The following is a 27,347-nucleotide window of genomic DNA, read 5'->3' on the forward strand; positions in this document are numbered from 1 at the left end:
CCACAGACTTCATCATCCACAGATTTTGGCAACTGCAGGGGTTTCAAGAACGGAACTCCTACAGTACTGAGGGCTCAACTGTATTTCAACATGGTTTGCTTTATTGCATTCTGCATGAAATTACCTATCATTTGATATACAACATGGTGTTATTCATAAATACCAAGTTTTCACAATTTTAGCCACTAGTGGTGTCACCCCCCCAACATGTTTCACCACCACCACCCCCACACGCCCCTAGTGATGCCATTGCCATTATAGCAAAAATCCAGATAAGAAGTACAGTGATTACATTTTTACATTACGTTTTTAAGAAGTACAAGGCTTACATTTTTCAATGGGAAAAATTCTAGCTTGTTCCAAAACCACTACAAGTTCACCCAAAAAAATCACCCTAAATGCCTAATGCATAAGAAAAAAGGTGCATGACACAATAAAATAAATAACCATTAGTATTATACAGCATCAATGATGTATTAAAGACAATGAAGTGTTAAAGATAATTGAATTAGAACAGGGGTGTCCAAAGTTTTTGGCAGGAGGGCCACATCATCTCTCTGACACTGCATCAAATTTGAATAAATTTACATAAGTTTACATAAATGAATATATTGAAGATGAACTTATATGAACGAATGAAGGTCTTGCAATAGCTCAAGTCCTATAAAAGGCCTTGCACAAAGCAAGGCTGGCCTTTCCTTTGCTGCTGCTATTGCATCACAGACATGAAACAGCAAGCAGTGGAGGAAGCCCTCATCCCACAGCTCATACAAAAAGGTCAAACAGTTGCCTTCACACTGACAGCAGTTGTGTTGGGCCAGTGCGGGCTGCAACAAATCTCTGGAGGGCCAGAGGCTCATTGGAGACTGGGGGCTCCCTGAGGGCTGCATTGAGAGGCCTCGGGGGCCACATGTGGCCCCAGGGCTGGGGTTTGGGCACCCCTGAATTAGAACAATAAGTTCTAGTTCAGAAGTTCTAGCTTCACATAATGAGGTTTAACACCTCAAGCTTAAGTTGCAAACTATGAGCCACTCTCTTTTGTTTCACCTGTTTTCCACCTTTTCTAAGAGCATTTTCATCTTCTTTTATTCCTTAGGACCCATATTCACAATAATTAGTAGAAACACAGTGCAAAAACATATACACTGTTAAAGGGAGCGTGTAATATATGTGCCTTGAAAGTCTGGGGATGTGCGACCCATCAGACAGTGTGTCTCACACAGCTGCTTCCCAGACGATTTACCAAATCAGTCTTGTTACAGATAAAGGGGAGATGATCTTGACATGCGTGGTACGGATAAGTGAATCCATATAGCAAACATCGCATGCGATACAAGGACATCTGCAAGAGGGATCTGAAGGACTGAGGAGTGGACCTCAACAGGTGGGAAACCCTGGCCTCTGAGCAGCACGCTTGGAGGCAGGCTGTGCAGCATGGCCTTTCCCAGTTTGAAGAGACACTTGGCCAACAGACTGAGGCAAAGAGGCAAAGAAGGAAGGCCCACAGCCAGGGAGACAGACCAGGGACAGACTGCACTTGCTCCCGGTGTGGAAGGGATTGTCATTCCTGAATCGGCCTTTTCAGCCACGCTGTTCCAGAACCACCTCTCAGAGCGCAATACCATAGTCTTTCGAGACTAAAGGTTGCCAACTAAGATAGCAAACATGGATAGTAAGAGAAGAGTGCAATCTGAAATCTCATCAAAATTATTCAAACTTTTCACTTTATATACATTATGTATTTATATCCCACTTTATCTCCTGAGTGGGCATTCAAAGTGGCTTACCCCAGTAGTCACATCCTTTTAAGTCCCCTGGTTTGTCACAAGCTGCACTAGATCTTCTAAATTTTCTTCCCAAGCCCAACACTCTACTCACATACTGGTTTTATCTTTGACTCCTCTCTCTGCTTCATACCCGATATCCAGTGTATTGACAAATCATATTGCTTCTCCCTCTAAAACACTGCAAATAATCTGGTCCTTTCCCTCAGCCTCTTCAGCAATAATTCTAGCTTATGCCATGGCCATATCACAACTTGACGGCTACAACTTTGGACTTTGTGGGCTCACCTCAGCTCCCTTCCTCCAGCATTTTGCCACCCAAATCATTCATCTGTCTCATTGCTCTCATAACATCGCACTCTTGCTCAAAGTGTTACACAGGCTTCTGTTCTGCTCCCAGATTCAGTTCAAGCTCCTGGTCCTTACCTTTAAAGTCCTCATCTCTCATCTTCTGCTATACGCTTGCCTGTGACTGCTGCTCATCAAGTTCTGCTATCTTCAGCTGTCCAAAGGTTTCCTTCTCCCCTCGAACAACTCAGGCCTTTCTCACTTGTTGCCTCTTATGCCTAAATCCCCTCCCAGAACACCTGCATGATGCTTTCTCTCTCATTTCTGTCAAATCCCTCCTCTAAACCCAACTTTTCTGTGACGGCTATAAGACAACTCACTAGTCCCTTTACCCTATGTAACTAAGCAAAAGTATGTGTACATAAAATAATCACGTATTCTTCCCCTGTTAACCCTACCACCACTCCCCTCCTCTTTTTCTCTTGTTTCCTAGAGCTTATTTCTAGATCTTGAGCCCCTTGGGGAAAGGGTTTATCTTCTCATCTGTTGTAAAGCGCTAGATGTTGCCATAAAGTGTCGCAATTGTGCTGTATTTTATACTGGTTTAGCTATTTTAAATTATGATATCAGCTGCTTTGAGCCATGGAAAAGTACATTTTAAAAAACGCACACATTTTAAAATAAATACACTTTGAGGATGCTAGATAAATAACAGTGACACTTTCAACATGCAATCTGTGCTGCTTGTATAGTTCCATTTATTATTATTATTATTATTATTATTATTATTATTATTATTATTATTATTAGGAATGTCTTTTTATTAATTACATTTTAGCTGCCACTCAAATGAAATATTGTGTTTATACAAGTATAGGCGATGGGACCATAGTTCAGTGACAGAGCACAAACATTGCATGCAGAAGGGACCAGATTAGATCTCCAGGTAAGGCCATTACCAAACAGCAGAGATAATACTGAACTAGGGCTACAACCCTATATACCAGAGGTGCCCAAACCCTGGCCCAGGTGCCATTTCTGGCCTTTGGCGACCCCCAATCCAGCCCGTGAGGAGTTCCCAGTCTCCAATGAGCCTCTGGCTCTCCAGAGGCTTGCTGGAGCCCACACTGACCCAATGCAACTACTCTCAGCGCAAGAGTCAACTGTTTGACCTCTCATGCAAGCTGCAGGCCAAGGGCTCCCTCCGCTGCTTGCTGTTTCACACCTGTGAAGCAGTAGCGACAGCAAAGTAAAGCCCTGCCTTGCTTTGCGCAAGGTTATTTATAGGCCTTGACCTATCGTGAGATCCTCATTCATTTATATACTTTCGATCTCTCATGCATTCATTTATGTAAATTTGTGAAAATTTATTCAAATTTTAAATGGAAATTAATTATTTTTTTCCTGGCCCCCAACACAGAGAGATGATGTGGCCTTCCTACCAAAAAGTTTGGACACCCCTGCTATACACACTTTCCTGGGAGTAAAGCCCATTGAACACAGTGGAACCTACATCTGTGAAAGCATGCACTAGCTTGTGTTATAAGTGAAGCAAAGATTTGCCTCACTATGCTGCAACCCAATCACCAGGTGCGGCAGCACCAAAATGGCTTCTGCCGCATCTAGCGGCACCATCCAGGCTGCTGGAGGTCTCCTGGGGGAAACTCCAAGCTCTGCAATGGGCTTCTCAGGTCTACACCAGTTATTTTGCCAGCGCAGACTTGAGAAACTCCATGTCGGGCCTTCTGGCCCGACATGGAGTTCAGGATCTGACGGAGCTACCCACCTGCTGCCGCAATTCCTTCCCCGCCCCGCCCTGTCCCACCCCCTTCTGCCCACTCCCTGCCTTCCCTTCACCCTGAAACTACTTACTGCTGGCAGGTGCTGCTGGAATGCCGGCTGGCCCTGCTTGCAGCGCTGAGGCTCAGGGCTGACTGGTGCTGGACCAGCGCTGGCAGCCCCTCCTCTCTGGATGCCACAGACATGGCATGTTTGCAACACCCATTGCCTGCACTGGAGCTTAGCCCTGGCACTGATGAGCTTTAGGATTGAGCCCTCATACGTCCATTTGTATATTCAGTGGTTGCATCCTGTTTAGAACGACAGCTAAATAAAGGTACATTTAGCAACCACAGAGGTCCTAACATCTAGAAAATCAAGCTAAAGAAGCAGTCTGTGTTGTGGGAAGATAATTTTAAACTGTAGCATAATTGGTACCTTGGTACTGTAAAAACTAGTAACAACTAATTCAAGCAGCTGGTGAATTCAACTAAAAACTAGTAACAACTAATTCAAGCAGCTTCGGGGTATGTGGGGAGCAGAAGGCAGGGCTGGAGTCCAGCTGTTATGCCGAATCCCAGTCCCTGTTCCCAAGCAGTGCGGAGCAGCTGAAAGCCACTCCGCTCTCCTTGGACTTGTGCCATCTCCTGAGGTGGTACAAGTCCAAAGAGACTCATAGGACTGCAGTGGTTTAACTGGGGGTAAGAGGAAGAGTTTCTTCTTACCTTCGGCTGAGCCATTTGGCAGTCCTATCTTGTGCTGGATACAGTGCAAGTCTCCTGGCTTGCCTGTTCCAGCGCAAGATAGGATTGTGCCTTTAGACGGCTTCTTCTCTTCCCCCCAATAGGGTGCTACAATTTCCTAGAATGGACACTGTTTCAGTAAAGAAACCCCATTCATTTCAATATTTTATTTTTAGACTTGATACTACCATGGTATGTGACTGCATTTGGGGAAATGTTACAGACCTGTACTTTTAACAAGCTACTAAGTATATTCTTTTAACAATTATAGTAAATACAGGTTGAGACTAATTATTCGCGTGGGTTCCGTTCCAAGCACTCACGTGGATTAAAAAAATTGCACTATATCAAATCAATTTAAAAAACCAAGTTTCTTTGCTTCAGTGATTGAAAAACAGCCTTGCTGACCTTTTGACTCTAAGATAAGAATCATTAAGAAGACAATCCATCAGCACTTCACTCAGCTCCTCCCTTCACCAATGCAAAATGATTACCTTTCTTTCACGTGCTGGGGGAAGGGAGGGGTCTGCAGGAGAGAGGAGGATTGATGGATTGTTAGCCTGCTGCCCTCTCTCTCTCATTAAGGAGGCTATTGTTAAAGGACTGTTCAGTTTTTAAAACTGATTTTAAAGGGATGCGTCTTTCCCCTTCTCCAGGGATGAGCACATTCTTTCTCATTTGCAGGGGCCATTCATGTTGAGTCAAATCCGTGTATAAAAAATCTGTGTATAAATAGGCTGGACCTGTAAGACTTACTCTTGGGTACGTGTGGGTAGGATTATAGCCTAGGATAGTCAAAAAAATTTCTGCTTGACGATGTCACTTCTGGTGGATCCTGACAGTTCCTCATTCTAAAAATTGGGTCCCAGTGCTAAATGTGTGAGAACCACTGTCATAGAGGAATGCTAGAGGTGGCAGTACAAATACTAACAGGAAGCAGAGTCTAGCATTATCACTGTCTGTCTGCTCCCTTTGCTGTCTGCTTCCAGTTAGCATTCTCACTGTTGCCTCCTCCAGTGTTTCTCTAGCAACTTCGAGTCTAAGTGTTTTCTATCTGCTTCCTTTTCTAAAAAGTTTCCTTTAGCAAAGTGTTTGCAAACAAACTGCTACCTGCTAGGGTAGTAAGTACCTATAGGGTACACTTTTGGGTATCTAGAGTAGCAGCAGGAACCAATCTCCATGGATACAGGGGTGACACCTGTAGTTGCTGTGGTATTATGTATAGCATGTTACAACTAGGCAATTGCTAGCCCCAATCAATTCAGATCATAGATTCTATCTGGCCCCCAGGACAACACTTCTGCACCACTTTCCCCTGAGTCAGAACACTGGTTAAGAGCAAAGAGCAATACATGTAAGAAAAGCTCTGGCAAGGTCCGTCCTGATTTTTGTTTTCACACAGGAGAGAAGGGGTTTAGAGAGCCTTTCACCTGCACCTCAGCTTATGCAGGAATAAACTAGAAAGTAGAGTCTTCTAAAAGGATACAAAGTTAAACATTACGTTATCCCTGGAACAGTAACATAGTGGTAAATTCTGAAGTGCAGGAGCTGCCTTGATACCTTCATAGCGACATTCTCATAGCCACGTGCTACAAAGACTGTAGGCAAAAAAATAAACTTGAAGTTGCTTCATTGGAGTGTATTCTTCTCCTTCTGCCACTTATTTACACACACACACCTCTAAGGTATATTAGAGTGTAATCCTATGCATGCTTTCTCAAAAGTTCCATTTACCTCTGCCATCTGTACCTCCTGGGGTCTCTCATCCAATGACATGACGTAAACCAGATCTATTCCCTTTCCTGGCAGGCATGATCCAGTCATACTTTTTCTCATTCTCCCATCCCTTTGACCTTCCCCTCCCATTTTGGGGAAGGGCAGACTGGCACTTAAACAAATTCTGCAGAATACCTTCCAGCAGCTTGCTACTGCTTCTTGGCTAAGGTCATTTGAAAAAAATGGTCAAGACTGCACCTGGAGGATCCTGTTTGATGATGTCATCACTCCTGCTGCAGTTGACGTTTCTGAGCTCCCCTTGACTATACCACTGCCCTGGACCAACCCCAAGGAAGGTGGGAGGTAAAATCAAGGTAAGTTAAAGTTGACTGTGGATCTGTAAAGGCTCCACGGCTGGAATGGCCCAGACTTCTTCTGCTGTTCTGCAGAGGTTCACAACTGCTTGCTGCCACTATCCACTCAGTAACAGCTGGTCTGATTCATATTCCTCTTATTTTCTCCTCCTCTGCCAGCAGCATTCAGTCGACGGACGTGGTTTTCTGTGTAATGCAGGCACAGAGCCAGTGAGAAGCTGCAGTGGCACTAACATCTGCCTGGCTTACTGCCTTTATTAAGTCCCTGAGCAAACAGATGTTTGGCTTTTCATCCATCCCCTTGAAAATACACCTAATTTTTGCCACATTTGCATTATTTAATGTTATTCAAATAATATTTATTAATTTGTTTAGTAGATTTATATTCTACTTTATCATGTGATCATTGCCAGTTTTTTAAAGGGCTATCAACACTTTCTCATTTCATTTCATTTGGCCTTCTGCTCATAGTTTATCCGCACTGTATCCTCTCCTTGCTATGTAGTGTCATCATTCCATGTTGTTTTATACTTCTACAGCTATTTAATTGTTTCTAAATTATTAGAAACTGTTTTACATTTTATACTGTAAACCACCTGGGTGTTACTTTAAATGGTGCAGGTAGGCAGGAAATTAATATTTTAAATATAAATAAATAAAAATAATAATTTTGCTGATTAGGAAGCCAGCGTACCACTCCTAGGGTTGCCAACTCATCAATATTGTACTAGTACAACTCTATTTTACCATTCCTAAAGGCCAAAAAGTCAGTAAATTCAAGGTTTTGCCAGATTTCGCCCCCCCCAACCCACCAGGTGTCACACTGGCCACACCCTTTACCCACAGGATCTATCCTGGCATTTCCTCTTCCTCTCCAAATTCCAACCTAGTTTCAAATCTGATTTAGCACATTTCTCCAGGTCTCACCCTGACTCCAATCCTCTGGCTCTGCCTGCCTTGTGTCTCTAGGCAAAGGGCCATTATTTCTGAAATCAGAAGCTGGTCACACAAATAACGTTCACTCCTAACCAGTGTAAATAGCACATGTTACTACAGAGGGAAGCTTATGCAGAAACGCTTTTTAAACTAGTAGACACTCTAGCAGATCTTCTGTTTAGAAAGCCAGCATTTTATCAGGATGACCAAAGGGACCAGAGACTTTCTCTGCCATAGAGTAACAAACCACCCATTTTACAGAGTCAGCTCGTGGGTAAAAACATCACTCATCAGCAGTTTGCAGCAGCTCCTGGGCAGGGGAGGAAGGGATGTTTCAGAGGACAGCATAGTGTGTAAACCCATTCTGCACACAGGCTGGAATCAACATTGATGACAGAAAGGGCTTTATAGAAAGAGAGAGAGACGGGCAGCAATTCTGTGTAAATGAGGGAATTCTGGTGGATGCAACTTTTCAAACACTTGCAACACTTTGAACTGAGAAGCTGTCAAAACTTTTTGTGATATATACTACTCTGAAAGGCATAGCAGTCCATACTTCAAAAGATTGGCCCATCCTGGTAGAAATGTGAATACAGTATTTCACTTTTCTATATATTTAGAAGGTGGCTTTGCCCTTGCATAATGCTTGTTCAACTCCTACCACTATGTTGCTTTGTCTCGAACAAAAGAACCCCCTGCCATGACATTTGCAGGTTCAGGGTTTTTAAATTAAGGGCTGTGCTATCAAGTGTGGGAAGTTCAGCCAGAATCCTGGCCTTTTTCATGGCATGCACTGCCAACGTTTCTTCTTAGGAACAACGATTAAAATAGAAACAAACAAAAAGGGGACTCAACACTTAAATTGTGTTGATGAATTAGTTGGTCTTTGGCTGGGGTGGCTGCACTTCTATGCCCACATATTTTAAGGAGTCAGTTCTATTGAAGGTAGGGAACTTTTTTAAACTAATATTTAGCTTTAGTCCAATGGTTCCCAAACTTTTTGGACTAGCAGCTTCCTTGATCTACTGGGCTATTGGCCGCGGCTCCCATGAGGGCTACAATCCTATACATTGCATAGGGTGGAGGGTTTTTCACAAGGATTCCATGGCTTCCCTGGTTGGTATCCACAGTTCCCATGGGGAGCCACAGCTCACAGTTTAGGAACCAATGCTTCTTAACCTCATTTATCCTGTAAAATGTTTTCCGATCCTTTCCACTAATTCCATTTTCTCTGGTCCCAACTCATTTTCTCCCCCCCCCCATTCTTGCACTCCCTAACCTATCCAATCCTTCCTCTTTTCCTTCACTGCCATTGTCATTGTTACTGCATGAGCAATGAGCTCACATGTCTGTCTTTCATACTGGATGATTTGCTGCTTATTTTGGCACAGTGCTTATTCAGAATCACTAGTTTTCAACGATTCCATATCTCCACAGAATCCTTTACACATACATTTGTGTGGCAAGGGGTCTTTGCATGTCTGTCACAGAATACCTGCTATCCAGAGGGAAAGGCAGGATATTAACCACTAACCAAAATAAATAAGCTAAGGATGACTTCCAGTTCATACAGGGCGCAGATCGAGCTTCATCATTGTCCTGCGTGAACTCAGAACATGCGCAAGAACACATCTAGCACTTTATTGGTGCTGCACATTGTGTTGGAAGATTGTTGGTGATGGTGGACAAGCTGTCTTTCAGGTAAATCTGCCTGCCATTAATGATCTTCTCACTGAAGAAAATTTCCAAGTAACAGCAAGACTCTCCAGAATGTCACATGAAAATCACTATTCTGCAGTCCCAAGATCACCTTTGTTCCAGTACAAGCTTATTTTAGCAGTAGTTCAGGGTTGGCATCAGAACAAAACAACCAGTTGCTTAATGCCCAGTGCATTAGGAGACCAAATGCTGACACCTTTGTAGGTTCCCTGGGGACGACAGGTCCCCTGGGAAAAACAGGGCCCAGCCAGCAACCAACAATCAGTGGCTGAGTGGACTCCCTCCCCCTACTATAGCAAAGGGCACATCTCATTCTTGACAAGCCAGTAACACCAGTGTTTTAGTAAGTGGCTGCGACCTGCCACATATTTTCCCCCTTGTGCTTCATGTAGCATCACAATGGGGCATTGTGCAGGGGACAGCATGACAGGTGGCAGCCAATGGCTACAATGCCATTGCTGATGGTCCACTAAGAATGAAAGAAACTCATGCTTACCACCAAGGTGAAGGAATGACACACAAGTACAAGAGGGCTCATCTTGCTGAGAGCCCCTCAAACCAGAGAAACTATGGAATTCTCTAGGACAGTGGTTCTCATGCATTTAGCACCAGAACCCACTTTTTAAAATAAGAATCTATCAGGACCCACTGGAAGTGATGTCATGGCCGGAAGTGACATCATCAAGCAGGAAGAGTTTTAACAATCCTAGGCTGAAATCCTACCCACACTTACCCAGGAGTAAGTCCCATTTACTATTATTGTTAAAAGAATATACATAGTAGCTTGTTAAAAGTACAGGTCTGTAACATTTCCCCAAATGCAGCCACATGCCATGGTAACATCAAGTCTAATCTATTAAAAATAAAATATTGAAATGAATGGGGACCCACCTGAAATTGGCTCGCGAACCACCTAGTGGGTCCTGACTTATAGTTTGAGAAACACTGCTCTAGGAAAAGCAAGGAACAGGAAGGGCAAACAGTATGGTGAAGGAGACTCTCTTTATGGTTTAGCTATGCACTTCTGATCAGGATAACTGAGCTAATTGATCCCTACTAAAGAACCATTTTCACTGATTTCCTAAGGGGTTTGCCCATCTGGAGAGGGTGCAAGGGAAGAGGACACAAATTAGCATGGTGTCTTCCAGAACCTAACCGCTGGCTTACAGTTCAATCCTATGCCCAATCTCGTCTGATCTTGGAAGCTAAGCAGGGTCAGGCCTGGTTAGTACTTGGATGGGAGACCGCCGGGGAATACTGGGTGCTGTAGGCTTATACCATAGTCTTTCGAGACTGAAGGTTGCCAACCATTATGCATGTCTACTCAGAAGTGAGTCTCATTATACTCAATGAGGCTTACTCCCAGGAAAGTGTGAATAAGATAGTATCCACACTCCGCTGCCTGCCTCCACCTGTGCATTTTGATTTGTCCTGCTGTAATTTGCTGTAACCCATCCTGCCTCTTGTACATCATAAATCTGCTACTTCAACCTTCTGCTCCATCTTATCGACTTCACATCAGCCTGTTGCTTCTGCCACACTTAACGGAAACAGCACTGCTGGAGCCTGATTCACAAAGGTCTGGAAACGGAGCACCTGGCACTTAATACTGTACTGAATTATCAGGGCTTTGACTTATATACTTCTCACCAGGCATTTCATCAAACTTTTATAAATACTGTAATGGACTATATTATCTAGGGACTTTTGAAGTGGGGGGGGGGGAACCTAGGGTAGCTGTCACTTATGTAGGAAAGAAATGGGACGCCAGCAGTAAACAACCCAAAACTCTCTCTCTCTCTCTCTCTCTCTCTCATGGATAAGCCATTCCTGCCTGCTATTACCACTTTTCTGTGTGTTCTGCAATTTCATTTGTTTGAATGGCTGGCCCCATACAGAGCAAGTTGGAGCATCTTTCAGAAGACAGGAAACACAACATCCTTTGCAAACTTTTTCAGACTTCTACATTTCTAGGTCATTTGTTTTCTTTGTGCAAAGGAAGAAGAAAAGTGCCTCCTAATTGGTCAAACACCAAGCAAATACTAAAGCTGAGACACTAATCAAAACACAGGCTGCAAGTGAGATGCTCAGCACTGCCAGCATGGGGAACGGCAGCCTTCAACGCATTAGCTTTGCTTACCCAAGCACGGAATATTCCGTCATATTCCCGTCTTACATTAATTATGGAGCCTCTGTAACTGCACTGCAGATAATGCTAGACTGGAAATGGTCAGAGAAGCAAAGGAAGTCTGTGGGATACGCGCATGGATAAGAAAATCAGTGGGTATGTCAGTGTAGCTTGCCAATTATCAGTTCTAGAGGCCTTTCCTTTCAATGATATTTTAAAAGTTAAGCAATATCATGATTCAAAAAGAACTGCTATCATTGATGAGCAGTTTGTAAAATACAGAGTGCTGCAGACACAATGTCTTATGTAATACATAAAAGCTAACTAAATAAGATTTTATACATTATTTCTTTACACCAGAATGTGGAGGCAGCACAAATATTCCAAATATAGTGTTTTTCTGTGTATTTAATCAAAGCTGAAATCAAATTGATTTTTGGCTCAATCCTATCTAAGTGCTCTGCCAGCAGAACACGTGTTCTGCCAGCAAGTGCTGTCGCTGGTGCATCAGCGGGAAGGCTGGAGCCTTCCCATGCATGTTGTCAGCCATGGAGAAACCCACTGGAGCAGGTAAATCCAGTGCAGGGGGGGGGAGGCAGGGGGGGGTGGAACAGGGAGGGGATGGGCAAATCGGACCTGGGAGGGGGTAAGATCAGTGGTGCCAGTGTGTGCCATGTCCAAACCCCCTTCCTGGGCCTGATTCCCATGGACTTGCCAGCAATATTGCAGGAGCAGGTAGGAGTTGATACATTGCAGCTGCTGGGGCTTACCCTGGGGCAAGGGGACATATGTCCCCTTAACCCTGAGGAGACCTCCAGCAGCCAAAAATCCCTTGAGGGATGCAGCAGTAGCTGTGCCAGCACTGCTGCATCACCACGTGGGGATTTAGATAGGACCGAGCTGCCTGTTGTGGTATTGACACACAGGTTACATCTTACCACCTTCGCATTTCACCCTTCCTCTATGGAGTGCAGGATGGCTTACACGAAAATACAACCATTCTGTGAGAAAGGCTGAGCAAAACAGTGACTTGCCAAAGGCCATTCAAGGAACTTCATGAATCTTAATCTGACTCTCACCTTGATTTGGGACCAACACTACCTTTTTTCTATAACAAACCTTTCAAAGTTCCCTCAAGGAGCTGTTTCCACATCAGTGTGACTGTTGAGCACTACCTGCAGAGGTTTTGAGGAGATTAATCCTACAATACACTCTTGATCATGTGATGTATTCCCCAGGTCTGATGGTTCTCTCTATTGCTTTGTGCATCCTGACAGAATATCATAGACTGTTCTGCATACCCATGCAAAAGACTGGGAATGAACAGTAAGCAATTTTTCAGAGAAACTCACCCAAGACTATAGATCTTCACAGTAAACTTGAAGGACCTCAAGGTTTCCCAAGAGTTTCAAACCTCTATAGCACCAATGGACAATACCATTGCCCTACACCAATGCCCTACAGCACCAATGGACAAAGAACAGTATTTCTATGTTGTGCTGCAAATTTGAATGGTCTTGTAGTATTTAACATTTTTGTCATAGCATGGTTTTACCAGAGAGCATTTGGTTATTGTTTAGCTTCCCTACTCCATTTTTAGCATTTGTTGTGGAGAGAAGCTTCTAGCAGGTTCTCATTGTTCTCAAGCAGGACAGATTTCTGGCTTCTGTCCCAACAGAAGGATGTTGTCTTTTTTCCCCCCACAGAATAGGGGGAAAAATTCTAATGAACTTATGTTTGAAATGCATCCTGATCTTGCTATAACACAGCATGAAGGGATATCTGTACACAAAGTGTAAGCTCTTGTGAACATTCCCAAGGAGAGAGAGGGCGGTCCAAATGCAGTGCAGTAATCTGTGCCAGTCTACACGTGTAAGCAAACTGAGGTGGTAGACTGTTGTTGGATGGGTTGTATTATGGAGGTGGTTGTGTGTTATGGGGAATATTTTAATATGGGACATGAACATGGCAGTAAGATTGCAGAGCTGAAAAATTAAAAGAGGGACACAGAGCAAATAAGTGCTTTGATCTGGCAACAACAAAGGCCAAACTGATTCTTTAATGTAATGGGGAACATCCTGTAAGCTTGGTTCACACAAAAAGTATTAGATTGGTAGAATAAGTTTCAGAGAATCAAATGGCAAAGTAGTAGTACAGAGGGTTAACAAGCTTTTGATGTACTGAGAGAACTAGTGAGGAAGTGCCAGCAAAGGAACTGGAGAAGAGAAGATAGCAAAACAGAAAGGATTTAACACAGGTGTGAGATAACAGTGAAGGAGATGTGCAGTATGTGACTTATAATGTGATTGGATAACAACTTGAGGTGACATTACACAGCATAATTGTAATTTGATGATTGGTTCTGAGTCCCTTGTGGGTCCGTGGAAGTTTTCCTATAACTGTAGAGAGGGTGAACTTATGTGTTGCTTCCAAGCTCAGCAGGGTGAGTAACGGTTTCCTGCATAGCTGTACCTTTGCTTTACTTTAATAAACTTTACTATTTTGAATGTCCATGTGTGTGTCTTCAACTAGTGGGAACTGCTCAAGGGGAACCTCTGGTGGATTTTAAGGTCTACTGGCAGTGGGATATTGAGACTGGCCATGAGCAATCTGCCCCACAAGAGCATGTAAAGCCAGTAGAGCTGGGAACTGACACTCACAGGTTGAAATACTGCAGACGTTGCAACACTGTAGGTGAGGAGGCCTACACCTAATTCTATTCCCCCTCCTGGGCCTGAAAGGGCTTCTCCGACTTGCACCAGCAATTTAACTGGTACAGATCTGCGTGGCCCCACTGGGGATACAATTGTTGCCTTATCCTGAAGAGACCTCCAGCCTGTTCAAACCCAGCACTGGATTCAGAGTGGGCCATGTATTCAGCACGTGTTTGGGGCTAACTGCATTTGGGGCTGATTGCTTCCCCTTACCCCAGTAGAACTGCAGCAGCCCCAATGGGTCTACTTGGATCTGTGCCACCTGAAACAAATCTAAGAAGCCCGGAGCTGCCCCAGGCTGCCCAGGAATGGGGATAGGATCTGGCATAAGTGCCAGATCCTGGCCCCACCCCCTTCTCCCCCACTGCCCTCCCTCCCCTGTCCTGGAATGCCTCTGTTCTGCCCTCCCTATGCCCCCCAAACCCCTGCGCAGGCTGAGCCCAGCCAGCGAGAACCTACCCAGCCAGGGTCTTGCTCCGGCATGGCGCACATCTTTGCACCAGACTCCCCAGGGCCGGCACAGGGGACTTGTGCTGGCCCAAGAGTGAGTTAGGATTGCGCCCTTAGCCTCATTTCAGGATCTTGAATATCTTTTCAAAACAAAGAGCAATAAGAACATAAGAACATAAGAACATAAGAACAGCCCCACTGGATCAGGCCATAGGCCCATCTAGTCCAGCTTCCTGTATCTCACAGCAGCCCACCAAATGCCCCAGGGAGCACACCAGATAACAAGAGACCTCATCCTGGTGCTCTCCCCTACATCTGGCATTCTGACTTAACCCATTCCTAAAATCAGGGTTAATCAGAAAATACATTTTCTGTGGCTCCTTTTAGCTGATTTGAGTTCTGAATCGTGCCAAATTTGTCATTTCACAAAAAGGAAAGAATTAAAATGAAAAAGAGTTTCTATATTGGGCTATTCTGGCAAACCTATCTCCTTGCAAGAGGCAATTCCGTTTAAATACAGGATTCCTATCTACCATCCGATCCAAGGTTTATTGGAAGTCCTTTTGGAAGTGAGCAGATTTGGCTTCCCTAGTGTTGTAGAGATCTGGCCGCCTGCCTGCCCTCTGCCCCCATTTGCTGCAATGGAGACTTCCAGAGCAGCAGACTAGTAGGTGAACCCCTGGACTGCTGCAACATAGAAGCAGAAGAAACCAATCGGCCTGGAACTTCCAGGCAACAAAACAGAGATGCCAACTCGAACCAGGATAAATCTATGAAAATGCTGAAAGTGAGACAAATACGGTTGCTTCTGAAGAAGCAGACCCCCAGCTAGAGGCAAGCTAAGTGCACTGGAGGAAAGTGAGCTCGCCTGTTCATCTCAGAATTTTTAAGTCTCCAATTTAGGTTCAGAGAACATACTAGAAAGATAGAATCTATCAAGTACATTTCCTTCTCTGTACACCTTTTGAATAATTCAGGATGTGCTTGTATCCTAAAAGGAACCAAAAACTATCAAAATTGTCCTGTTAGAATCCAAATGTTAGCAGCCTTAACGTTGAGTGAGGATGAGCGAGTCTTAGAGTGGCAATGGAGCCAGCGGAGCGGTGTTAACCCTACTTGAAAAAATGTGTGGGGAAATGAAATACAAAAGGATCCTCTTCTTCCTGCATAGGATTGTACTGCTAATTGCCACCATCTGATGACAGTCAAATTAGATGTGACATTAAACACATCACTATCTTTTTTTCTTTTTCTTTGGTAAACAGACTGCAGCAAAGGTGGGGGTTTTTTGTTGTTGTTTTTTTTTTTAAAAAAAAAACCCCATAACTGTCCAGCAAAAATTGCTCCCTTGCAGCTTCAATTTGTCCTGGAAGGGAAGCTGCTTTGGGCTCCAATAGCAGTTTCCATTCCAGGGCAACCAGGGAAATTGTCAGCCTCCCCTCCACCATGACCCCTGTAGCAAGTCCAGTCAGGAACCTTGAATCTGCAATTTAAAAAAGTAAAAGAAGAAGAGACAATAGTGTGTCTAATATTGAAGGTGCATGGGGTAAGGTGATAGCTAGAACTGGGGGAAATTTCATCTGCAATTCTTTGCCTCCCTTGTCTATAATTCAACCTAGCCATTGTCACATTGTTTTATGTCTTCAGTATATCTCTGAATAAATTCTATAAAACAGACAACAATAAAATAGCATTAAAAATACTACATCTGATAACACAAGAAAAAAAACACTCCCAGCCTCAGACCAAGCCAGGGGGAAGGGGTTCACGACAACCTTATCCTTCTCTCTGGCGACAGTACATTGGGACCATGGCTCTCAGGCAGGGGTTCCAGCTCCAGCCACCTACCCTGCCTCTCCAGAACTGCCCATCATCATGGGCCTTCCTGCCTTTATCCTCCCCAGTGGCCCCACCAGCCCTACCCTTCCCTTCCCTTCCTTCAGGCTTAAAAGGGCATCATCCTTGATCGACTTCTCTCCTCCCTGGTGGCTAGTTGCAATCACCAAAGGGCTGATTCAGATGTTACTTCTACAGCACGGCACGGCTTTTGTATGGTCAAGTCAGATGCCACACTGGTAATGTTTTAAATGGGGAAACCATGTGGGACAGGTTACTTTCCATGCTTCATCATTTTGTTTGATCAAGAGCCCTATTTAATTGTTATGCTTTTTGGGAGAGTAAAACACGTGGAGGGAGACCTCCACACTCGCTAGCAATGCTCTCTGACCATGTTGACACTAAGATCAAACAAGAGTCAACCTAACTTATCATACTGGTGTTCAAAAGGTATTCCTGTACTTAATACATTCAAATTTCAAAAAGTGTCTTGAACCTGCAACTATTTAGGATTAATCAAATCCTCGGCATTTCTACTCAGTAGTTTTTTTCAAGTGTTCCAAGCACTTCACACATATTCTCTTAGCAATTGTCTCAACAATCTGGTATTGTAGGCTTGGGGGGAAGAACACCTCCTGGATAAGTAACTTATCTCTTCCACTGGACTCACTTCTACCTGTTGGTGAGAAAAAGGAGATAAGGAAGAGAACTTTGGAGCTGGAGGGAAGCCAACTTTTACTGAGATAAGATACAGGTTCCTGTGGATGTTGAGGGGTGTGAGCAACAGAATTTTGGCTACAGCGTCACCAAGCAAGCTCCACAACCATCCTTCTCATGTCCACTGATTGCATTACATTACGTAAAGCCACAACAGTGAAATACTGGAAAGTTTCTCCATAGCATCCAACCCAGCTTCCAGTCAGAACTTCTGTCCTCTGGCTGTGTTATGTTTCTTGATCCTGAATTCCTTTTCAGGTTAACCGCAACATTCTTGCCAAATGCTTATCATGCAGGTCTGACCCCAAATATCATTTAAGGTTGGCCTTGATGCTAATTTCTTTCCTAGACTTGGTTATTTATTACTAAGTTCAGTCCCCAAAGCCTTGATCTGCTTTCTCCATTAATCAACAGTCACAACCAGTTATGGGTTTTGATCCATTTCCTTGACGGTTCTGATGTATACCAGAATGCTGTATTTCAGTATAGAAAATGCACTGCACAGCACCTGTAGGTGAAAACATGGCCTGAATATAACCTTTTTTCCATCTCACTGGTCTTAGTTTTTTTGATGTTGTCTTGATTATTCTGCATTTTGATGTGTTAGCCACTTTGAGTTCCCTAGTGGAAGAAAAGGCAGGATCAAAAATGGCTGGATAAATATACGGACAGAATGACCTCTCTTGAACAGTCAAAAAACTGTTTAAGAGAGTCTGTCCATCTATCTATAGGTCATAAGAAGATAAATTTCATATAATTTTTTAAATAATGTTAGTAATAATAGTTTCTATCAACTGACTCAAATTTCTAGTTTTTCCTCTATCTTCAGCAAACCTTTTTCATAAGGTTTGAAGTTAGTAAGCTGAATTTCTCCAAGAAATTCAGGGCAGTGGATGGGGGGGATTATCCTATTATGTCCTCACAGTCATCTAGTGAATAAAATCGTTGAGGTATGATGACTGACCCAAAGTCACTTAGGATGCAATCCTATACATACCTGGGAGAAAGCCCCACTGAAGTCAATGAGACTCACTTCTAAGTAAGTATGCATAAGATTGCTCTGCTAGGGATTTTCACAGCTGAATGGAGATTTGAACCTGCTATCCCCGTTCCAAGTCTTCCATGGTATCATGCCCATCATTCTGTACCTCAGTGATAAATCACCTGATTCGCATGGCTGAGGTACAATCCCCCATATCTTCAGTTCTAAAGGTTTCTGTTAGTAAGGCTAGGAAAAGTCTCTGCCTGAGATCTTGGAGAGCCTTTGCCAATCTCGTTAAACTGCCCTGGGCTAGATGCATCCATGATTTATCCTGCAGTTTCATAAGAAGCATCTTTTCAAGAGGTGCTCCTCTTATATTTAGCAGGGGAAGAGTCACTTCACCCCATACAGCATAGTGTCTTTTCTAATGCCTTTTTGCTAGTGTTTCTTCGACATCTTTTTTGACTGTGATCCCTTTTGGCACAAGAAACCATTTGCTTTTCTCTGCTAATTGCTTTGTGAACTTTTTTTTGGCAGCAATATAAATATTTTTAAGAATAACAACAATAACTAATACAGTCCTTAGCTCTCAAGAGAATGGACTTTTCTAGGATTGAGTCCTGGACCTTTCACAAGCAAAGTGAGAAGCATGCCTCCAAAGTAGCAAGTCTTTTTCTGATTTCAATGTACAAAGTGCTTTACACATCTTATATGTAAAAAAATCTCTCTATACAGGTTCATTCTGGGAGGAATCCATTTGTTTTTGACTAATCAGCTATCAAAACAGACCATGTTCCAAAATGACACCAAAGTAAATACTCAATCCCATGCTCAATTGTACCAGATGTAAAGATGATTTCTGTCCTATTTCTGAGCTGACAATGACCCTAACCTATATATTCTGCTTCTAGTAAATCCTATTGCAAGTAACAGGACAATTCTGCACCATGCAGACTTATCAACAACATTGCCTCTGAAAGACTATCCAGCAGCACAGCCCAATCCATAGATTAAATGATGCTTCTCTTCCTCATTAAATGATGTTTTGGAAAGTTCAGGGCTTACAAAGTATAATGAAACAGTTCTTATAAGGAAGAACAGTATTACTAGAAGCAAACAATTACTATACCCTTCTGGACTTGCTCCCAGCCATAGCTTAATTCATCTTGCATATTTTGTCTTCTGTTCAAGCCATCTCAACATGCACTAACAAGAGGATCTTGCTCCAGCTCGGTTTCCACAATGACATCAATGCCCATGCAGTGGGCCAGCGCACTTCTAAAGCCTCTGCTTTAGGCAGAACAATTTCAGCTTCAACCTAGCCCATCTGTACACATTCCACAAAGCATAGTTTGGCTGCACAAACAGCCTATAAAGCATACTTCACACAGTATGCCTGTGATCAGGATTTTCTGACAATACAAGGTGATCCATTCCAGGCAAGCTGGTTTAACCTATTCTCTTTAGGTCAAACCGAGCAACCTTTTTCATGCGCTTTTTACATGAAAAAGTTACTTACATGAGCCTTTTTCATGTACTTTTCGACATTGCTAACATGTGTGTCTTTGGCACAGATATTGCAAAACCTGGGTAATTAATGAGGAAAAGCTTTTAAAATAATATAGACACTGTAAGTCAAAAAAGGAAATCCCTCACATAAAAACTGTTAATATCAGCAGTGCTATTGTATCACTCCTCAATGTTTCAGGTATATGCTTTAAACGTAAAGCATAACCTAGTATAGCATTTCTCAATGCAGCTCTCCCAATGAACCACTTCCTCTGCAGAAACACCACTGGAAGTAACTGGTGATGACATCATTACCGAATTTTCAGGTTTGGAGACCACAATGGGAGCGTCCAACAGTGGTAAGAGGCTCAGGGAGGACACGTGGGTTTTTTTTTCAAGAGAGCAAAAACTGCATGCTGGAGCTCTGCCCATTGTGCTGAGCCTCCTACTGCCAGACATATGTGGCTTCTGAGTGGGAATTCCATGTCGCTGTCATGGTTAATAGCCATTGACAGACTTGTCCTAAATGAATTTGTCATTTCTTTTTAAATGCCACATAGACAAATGGCTAAGATGTTGCTGCACTGCTTTCCAAGCATTGGGGAACCAATGAACTGATCTAGAGACTCAAATGCAACTTGCAACGGGCATCATGAGCTGGAAAGGGCATGGGATGCTTCTACTACTGTTCAGAGCTTCACCTAGTTTTGATGACTGCAAACTCAGTCGAGGTCATGTACCATTGCCCCACCTGAAGGCCCTTGTCCTGCTTCTGCACCTCCCATCTCCTGCCACCTCTTAGCATTCCTGTACCACTGATCTCATTGTTAGTTCCCCATTTTCCTATTTTTTGGCACACATTGCTCCATAATCTCTGTTTTGCCTTTGGGGAAGACATTGGCAACACCTTTCAAAATATAGTTAGTGCTCACATATGCACACTAGGTCTTCTTCTCAAGGTGTCAAGAAGTTAAATATCTGACTAGGGAAGGGTGGATGCAGGTGCAGCCCATATGTGATGAATGGCCAGACATGAAGCTCCCAATCCATTGCTACCCCCTGTGCCTCCGCCAAAAGACTAGAAGGCACCAATCCAACCCCCTGCCTCCTCACATTGCTCTTTCCATGCGCAGTTCCTTGCCACAAGACAAGGAGTATGGGGCACAGCGGGAGATGCATGGATAGGGAAGTGGATTGCCACCGTCCATGCATATTTTGGAGGGTAAGTGCAGTGGTAGCAGTAGCAATCCAATGCCTACCCTTTACCTTGCTTTTTCCCTTTACCTACCCCTTACCTTGCATGGTCCCTTTAAACAAATCAGGAAGTGCAATTTGTGATTTATTTAATGGGATTGAGTGAGAAAGGCACAAGGTAAGGGCAGTGGTGTAGCTAATGGTCATGTAGCCTGGTGCCAAGCTCAAAATGTTGCCCCGGAAGTGATGTCACAACCAGAAGTAACATCATGCCGGGCTTTTTAAAAAGTGAAAATTGGGAGGAACCCACCCCCTCCCCCCAGTAGCTTGCCACCCACTTGCTCTGCTGCCCCTCTCTAGTCAGTGGCATAGCTAAGGCACCTATCTGCTACCTGGGGTCAAAGAAGATTTTGTAGCTCCCCCTCCATGACAAAATCAAATTTAATTAATTAAGTAAATAAATAAAAATTGGTTCCATGCTGTATCATTATATCATCTCATTGGCACTCAGAACAATCAGTCTCATAGGTCAATTTTGAGTTAAGCAAACCCACTTTTTGTTCCATAAAAGCAGTTGTGTTTTCATTTTCTGGTTAATTGGCCATAACATTTGATGGAATACAGAAATTCCAATGCAGTTTGTTTCATTGCATTCTTCTTTAAATTACCTTTCCCATTATATATAACATGATGGTATTATTCATACATACCAAGTTTTTCACAATTTTGGTCACTAGTGTCAAGCTCAACTTGTTGCCCCCCCCAAACCTTGATGCCCAGTGCAACTGTTACCTCCTACACCCCCTTAGCTATGCCACTTGGTAAGCGGGATGGAAGTGGATTGGAGTGGATTGGAGGTGGTGGGAGGCAGTGGCATCTTTGAGATGAAGGGTACCCCAAGTCTGTTTGCAGCTCTCCACAATCCACTGCTTGACACAAGCTGCATCTTCAGCTTCATGAATAGGTGGATGCATCCTGACTCTAAGTACACGTGCATGAAAAGCACTAAAACGTGCACTAATTCTTCCCCACTTCCCCTTAGCCTCCCGCTTAGACAATCAATTGCTGAATTAACGTTACGTTAAAGCAGTCCTATAATTAGACAAAGAAAGAATTATAATGAACACCAATAGACACAGAAATTGTAGCAATTATCATAGCAGCTTTTCTTGGAGGGTCCTTTCATATATTTCACCCTTGCAAGGTCCTTACATATATTTGGGGGTGGCAGCATATGTATTATGTATATGGGCTATTTGGCATCTTTCCAGTGGGTTTAATGTTTACTTATATTATTTTGATTTTAAGTAACTTTGATGGTTTGATTTTTCATGTTGCATTTGAGTTATTAAGGGTCCAATCCTATGAGCTGCTGCACTGGTTGAATTCGTGTTCTGGAAGCACAGAATGCTTTATGGCTGTTGCAAAAATCAACCCACCGTTTGTGCAGCCATTCCGCTGCTGCAAGTGGTGAGTGGTTGTGGCAGCACATCAGTGGCCTGCAAAGTGGCCAGCACCATTAAGGGCCCAATCCTATTAAGTGTGTGCCAGCTCACCACCAGTGCTCACTGTTGCAAACGTGCCATAAGACATGTTTGCAGGCTTTAGCACCGGCGTAGCGCTAATCGCTTGGTCCCTTGGAGCTCCTGGTGGCAGAGATTTAAGTTGGGGTGGGGGAAGGCAGGGAGAAGGCATGGCGGGGGACAGAGTGTGGCGACAGGAGGCAGGATTGGCAGAGCTCAATTCCACCAGAAAGGAGCCCCATCTCAGGCCTCGCGGCCCGACACAAGGCGTCCTTACTCTGCACTGGCTGAACATCCAGTGCAGAGTTGAGTAGCCCCATTGCGGGGCTGCTTCCCTTATTCAGGGTCCCCTTCCCCCAAGGAGGTGTTGGGAGCCACCGCTGGCCGCCCAAACACCAATAGGATGCCACAGCAGCCATTTTGGTTCTGTGGCAGTCCCATGCACCGGACAGCCAGGTTTGGGCTGCCCAACAGTGTAAGTGTGGGCAGTGTGTGAAATGTGGTGGAGACCAGAACAGGGAGGAGGGTGTGCTGAGGTCAGGAACGGGGCAGTATGGATGGCAGCGGCACTGCCAACAACCTATCCTCCTTCCCAGCCTCAATCTTCCTTCCCAAATTCACTTGGACTTGCACCAGCAAATCGCTAGTGCAGATTTGGGTATACCCATCATAGCTTTGGAAGCTTCCCCCTGGACAAGCAAACAAATGTCCCTTACCCAGAGGTGACCTCTGAGACTGCCCTCACCTGCAGGATGCAGCACATGCCCCGATGGCATGGTTGCATTGTTGGGGATGGGTGGGTTAAATAGGACTGGGATTTAAGTGTATTTATTTGCTTGTTTGGTAGTAATGTTGATTACCTACTTTTTAAAATCTATTTTAAATAAATTATACTTTCTTTGTTAAATTACTGGCATTTGCTTATTATACAGGGTGACCCAAAAGTAGGTGGACAGTAGGTGGAATAAATGTTATCATTTTACTGTATATTTTACTGTATGATACATTGTTTATTTATTTTATGTGTTTGCTAGAGGGAAAAAAAAACCCTGTTACTGATGTTCCTTATCATTCTTTATGCATCTTTTTATAAAGTTTCCTGATGAAAAGCACAGTGCCTGAAACACACTGGAAGGGAGCTTACTATGATCTGGATCAAGAAAATGGTCTTCAGCACCTGCTGCACTTTTGCTTGTTTCAACCATAAGGACAACCAGATCTCTTATAAAACTAAGCATCTAGTGCATGATTAAACTTTCTTAGGGCACTGCTGTGCTCCACAGCACACCATGCGATACCTTCAGCAGCCAGAATGTGCTAGAGTATTCATGGCAAAATGAATGTAATAAAATGTATAGGAGGCAGGGACAGCCATAGCGTAAGGACAGGTACTACAAATCAGTGCATGTCCCTATTTTCACCTATGAAATGTTGAAGGGTACATGTTAGTGCTAGAGGCATACTGAGCTAGAGTAGAAGAATCAGCATAGGGAAAAGGGGAGTTGGCACAATCTTCAGTGAGATACCCATATCACTGTGTGCATTTGCAAGAAGCTTTGTTTTGACTGTCACTAGCTTTGTTACCAGCTGTTTTGCACTGCAAATTAATCCACTCATAATCCAACAACTAAAATCGCTTTGGAAAATATGCTTACGATGTTTATTCCAGACACAGCAAGATTATGTATCTTTATTGTCTGAGCCTCTTCCTCATTTTCAAGACATCCCAGTTATTAATTTCTTAAGCACATCCTCACTTTTTTTGCACATATTGAACCTCAAGGATTCTTCAACTGTTTTTCACATTAAGTCAATCTTCATCACGGGCTTCAATAGTTTTGAGACTATGGAATTATTTTATATCACATATATGTATGCATACATGTTTCCACAGTGGAAGTAAATTAATTAAATACCATGCTGCAATATAATTCTAGAGTCAAGGGGCTTAGTACCACGTAAACTAAGCTGCACAAGACAACATGACTGTACTATTCCTTTAGGATGATTTTTCACACTGTTATTCATCAATTTGTTTATTCAGAAATGCTGTCCAGCAAAATGCCGCTGACCTTCAGAAGACATTTATTTTCTTATCATCAGCGTTTATTTACTTTATTTAGCGTATGGCAAATCATCAGCAATACCTGATAGATAAGGTGATCAACCCCTGCAAGAATGTTATTGTACAGGAAAATATTTAATACCCCTTTACGATTGCCCTCATCCCTCCCTCCCCCCCAAAAAAATTGATTGCCAAAGCATTGCATTTGCAGGTAACAGCCTTGTGACCTATTCCTGAAAAATTCTATTCAAAAGAATTATCCCTGTGCTGCCAAACATCACACTGGGATGAGTAACATTAGAAAGCAGCACTACGGTCATTTCAAATGCACCAAATTAGAGACTGCAGAATCAGCAGCTTTAGCTTCCTTACAATGTATGTTTCAATTAAAGAGGTACAATTAAACCCACAACATTAAAGAAATTGCCAAGTGAAATACCAAGAAATCATAAACATGAAAGAATATATTGTATCTAAGCTATCTGAGGCCTCTATCTAGACACAAAGCAACCCCTTCTGCAGTTTTTCAGGAAGCCCAGCATGAAGCATCCTAAATGCAGGGTTTCAGCCACACAAGGAAAAAATCTTGTCTCACTCAGTCTAGAAGTAAAGCAAAATGCAGACAACACAACACAACAATGCAAAAGGATGCATCTCAACTATCCTGGTTGTTTAGTTTCCCAACTAATACATATGCAGTATATCCCTTTTAGATAACCCACCACTGTCTCATGAATACAGTACATATAAATCAAAGCCACTCTTCTCATAGCATCCCCAAAGGCTTACTTGCTCCAGGAAGCGGTCTCCCTCTTCCACTGCCATTTTCTATGGCCAAGTGTGAAACCTGATGACTCAATTAGTTAACGCTTTGGACACCGCATCACAGCTAAAAATAGTCACCAAGTAGGAAGTGCCACACTTTTTTTGAAGACAACTAAGAATGGTGACTTGTTAGATTTCCGAAACTATTTTTAAAATGTAAAAGACAAGCGGCTGCAAGACTAGAAGCGTGGCAAAGAAGATGTGCCTGGAATTCCGGACTGCTTTGCCACCGTTGTAATCTCTAGCCATGCCCTGAATGTGTAACCCTGATACGAGGAATGCCAAAAATAGCCACCAAATCAGCTGGTCAGGATATTACGGGTAGGTCGGAATCACTCCTGAAACAAGCTTTTGTCATCCTGCTTATCAGCTGTTTCCCTCTGAAAGGCAATCTGGTTTGGCTTGTTTTTGAGAGGCAACAAAACGAAGGGCTGTCCACTTCGCTCTGCTTGAACATTGCTAGAGCCTGCTTCCTTTCTTGTGCCCATGCTTTATTTGAAATTCAGCCTTCAACTAATCATATGTGACATGCCATTTGTTCCAATGGGTGTATTATTGGGGATTGAGGACACTGCTGTCCCTTCTGTCTCCAACATAGTTCAAGGAAGGCAGACACAAACAGTTGCATCCAAAGAACCATAAACAGGAGGAACATAGTTACTCGCTCTGTTCTGCAAGCACAAGAGTTCATGCAGTACTGTCATAGGTAGTGTAAGTGCTCATGATTCAGCTGTGGAAAGAGTTTGTGCATGCTATTGCATATGCAGAAAAGTAACTTTGGATACAGGGTCACTTTTCTGGTGCAACAGTGTCAAGTGGAAAGCAGTCCTATGAGTGGAAAACACTTTCCACATGTGTAAGGGCAACTCTGGATCCAACCCAAAGTTCCTGACTAGTCTTCAGTACTGATTAAGTCCAAATGTGTTTAGCCTCAACAAAATTACTGCCACACTGTGTACTTTCAGACCATGCCATTTTATACTTGAAGAGATATACATGTGTGTGCGTGTGATTCTTCCACAATACACATTCAACTTGGCCTTAACACCATTCCTCAAATTAATCTAGCTTTGCCTTTCGTTTTCAGATGACAAGAGTACATGTGTTTCTCTTAAGTAAAGTTGACACCAAAATTGCTTTTCAAGAATCTTGCAATCGTGATTTTTGAAGCTGACCATTGGATATTCTCAAAATTATTCTCTAAAGCGGATGCTTTCTAAATATTTGCTAAATATTCATAAAATACTTGATAATTGCATTTCACATCTAATGATATTTGATTCAGTGTTTAATATTTGACAGTAGATATAATTTAACAGCTAATTTGCAGTAGTATGCGATAAGCAAGAGGATTAATATCGGATAGGATATGATGAGTATTTCATATTTGACATCATTGGAAAGTTAGCAGTACCTGATAGTTGGCATGCAATAATATTTAACAGAACTTGCTAGCTGACAAACAGGGTTATATAGTTCTGACAGCATCAGATAGAGGACATGCAATGATTTGTTTTGATGGTTTATGGCTTATGATGAGATTTTATATTTAATGCCTGCCAGAATCAAAATAAGCAAGATAGCAACAAGTTGAAATCTGTCAAAGGTTTGCTTTACAGAAATGTGTAGAGAGAACCCACAAATGATACCAACTGCGGGGTATTAAGTCAGGAAACACCCAGCCTCCTAAATTGTATGGAATGGGGCTTCTTGAAGAACATTTTCATGATTCCCTTTCCCTCTTTATAAACACTGGCTCTCTGTAAGAGATTCAGTGCAACATTACATCTGTAGGAAGCACTTGCCAGCAGGGAAGCCCCCTTCCTTTGCCATGCCAAGACATCTAAAAACAGCTTCAGTTCCCTGTCAGTTCTCTTGAGGTTTACTCAGGGAATAAGGCAGCTGTTGGAGGAGCAGTACAATTCCTGAGAGCTTTTTCATTCTAGGAGGGACTGTGTGGAAATACACTGTGTAGCCTGCACTTCACAACTTATTGCTTGCTGCAGAGCTGTGTTCTGGTTTTCCTTAGGCCAGTGGTACGCAAACAAGAGGGTCGCGACCCACC

The 27,347-nt window shown here is 43.1% G+C and overlaps 1 protein-coding gene across 3 annotated transcripts in view; it reads right to left on the reverse strand.

Moving 5' to 3' along the window:
• The window catches only part of ANK3 (ankyrin 3), a 435,851-nt gene that overhangs the window by 187,399 nt on the left and 221,105 nt on the right, over window positions 1-27,347 (reverse strand). The gene's annotated exons all lie outside the window — the stretch shown is intronic.

This window comes from Tiliqua scincoides, chromosome 3 (assembly GCF_035046505.1).
Source record: "Tiliqua scincoides isolate rTilSci1 chromosome 3, rTilSci1.hap2, whole genome shotgun sequence".
Classification (NCBI taxonomy): Eukaryota; Metazoa; Chordata; class Lepidosauria; order Squamata; family Scincidae; genus Tiliqua; species Tiliqua scincoides.